Here is a 1,890-nt window from a genome sequence, read left to right as displayed (position 1 = left end):
TGATTTTAGACCATGTGCAGCCCAGATTCTCTGCCCATAATTATCTAGGCAGGAAACAGCTTTGTTGATTTTGCAACACCGAGAGGAGATTGGAGAGTAGTTTGGGCAAAGCAGCTTCTGCACCATTTCTATTAGCCCACAATTCTGCAGCTGAGACAGAATGGAGAGCCTGAAAATAATTCTTGTGAGGCTACCTCATTAGTCATGGGACAAGACTGGCTTCAAGGTTGAGGTGGGAGTGGCCAATGAAGCAATGAAAACACTCTTTGCCCATGCTTTTGGAAGCTACACTAGTTTTGATGAGGGTTCTGAGAAAGTTTTCCAAAATGCATAACATAAGAGAGGTACATAGGGTATCAGCATTAGGAATGAATGTAGCTGGCAATATCTGTTACAATAACTGGTGCCTATCTGTGACATTTAAGATGAAATTGGGAGAACTCCAAGATATTTTGAGAAAGAATTGAGTATAGTGGAAAAAAAAAAAAAGAAAAGAAAACATTCTTACCATGAAATGGTCTGGAAAAATGGATATGTATGTTAAATTAACTTTTTTTTTTTTTTTTTTGGATACAGGGTTTTACTCTAGTTGCCCAGGCTGGAGTACAATGGCACTATCTGGGCTCACTGCAACCTCTGACTCCTGGGTTCAAGAGATTCTCCTGCTTCAGCCTCCCAAGTAGCTGGTTAAGTAACGGATGCATGCCACTGTGCACAGCTAATTTTTTAAATATATATAAATATTATATATATATATATCATTATATACTATATATAGATGATAGATAGAGAGAGAGAGAGAGAATGAGAGAGAGAAAGAGAGAGAAGAGACAGGGCTTCACCATGTTGCCCAGACTGGTCTCGAACTCCTGGGCTCAAGTGATCCACCCGCCTCAGCCTCCCAAAGTGCTGGGATTGCAGGCCTGAGCCACCACGCCTGGCCAATGGGTATGTATTTTTGATTAACATTTCTTAATTAACCTTACATGGAAAAGTAGATGATTTTGATAGGCTATCCTGACTAATCTGGACTGCATGGAACTGCTTAAAGGTAATTTTCTCATCAGGAGTAATTATTTTCTAGGACTAGGCTATAATCTTGACATGATAATATGATTACTGCCTCTTAAAATAACATAAATTTTATACGTACAAAAATCTTGTCTCCTTTACTCACACTACATGCTGATACCCTTATCACCATCACCACCACTTTGCCTCCACCACATCCCCCCACGCATCAGATATACAAACACACATTTAAGAGAACTGTCTGGGATCCCATAGGATTAACATAGTGTTTCATAAGCATCAAGAGGTAAGAAATGAAGATTTCACATCCAGACTTCCATAAAGTATCAGAAGACACATGGTGTTAGCATATGATATTACAAAGGTAGCATAGCATAGTGGCGAGGAGCAGGGGCCCTGGAGGCAGACTGCCTGGGTTGAAATCCCAGCTACTACTAACCAGCTATGTGAGTTACTTAGCCCTCTGTATGCCTTAATATGCTCATCAGTAAAATGAATTGAATAATTTTACCTAAGTCATGTGATTGTAAGAATTAAATAAATTACTGTATGTTAACCACTTAGAACAATACCAGCATACAGTAAACATTATAGAACTAAATAGAAATAAAGAAAGAAAGAAGGCTTATCTTAGAAAAAAATAGTAAGTGGATTATTACAAATTGTTAAGACATGACGATAGAACTATTTACAATAGAACTATTTACAAAGCATTTGATTCCTGAAGTAATAGCAAAATCTTTATTTTTCAATTTGTGTAAGATTTTGGTTATGTAGATGACATTGTTTTTGAGTAGAATGCAATCAATACCTTGGAACTATTTGGCATTTTATTCCCCTAACGTGAAGCATGAGTTG

Source organism: Mandrillus leucophaeus, unplaced genomic scaffold (assembly GCF_000951045.1).
Source record: "Mandrillus leucophaeus isolate KB7577 unplaced genomic scaffold, Mleu.le_1.0 Scaffold209, whole genome shotgun sequence".
In the NCBI taxonomy this organism is placed as follows: Eukaryota; Metazoa; Chordata; class Mammalia; order Primates; family Cercopithecidae; genus Mandrillus; species Mandrillus leucophaeus.
This window is presented reverse-complemented; position numbering follows the sequence as displayed.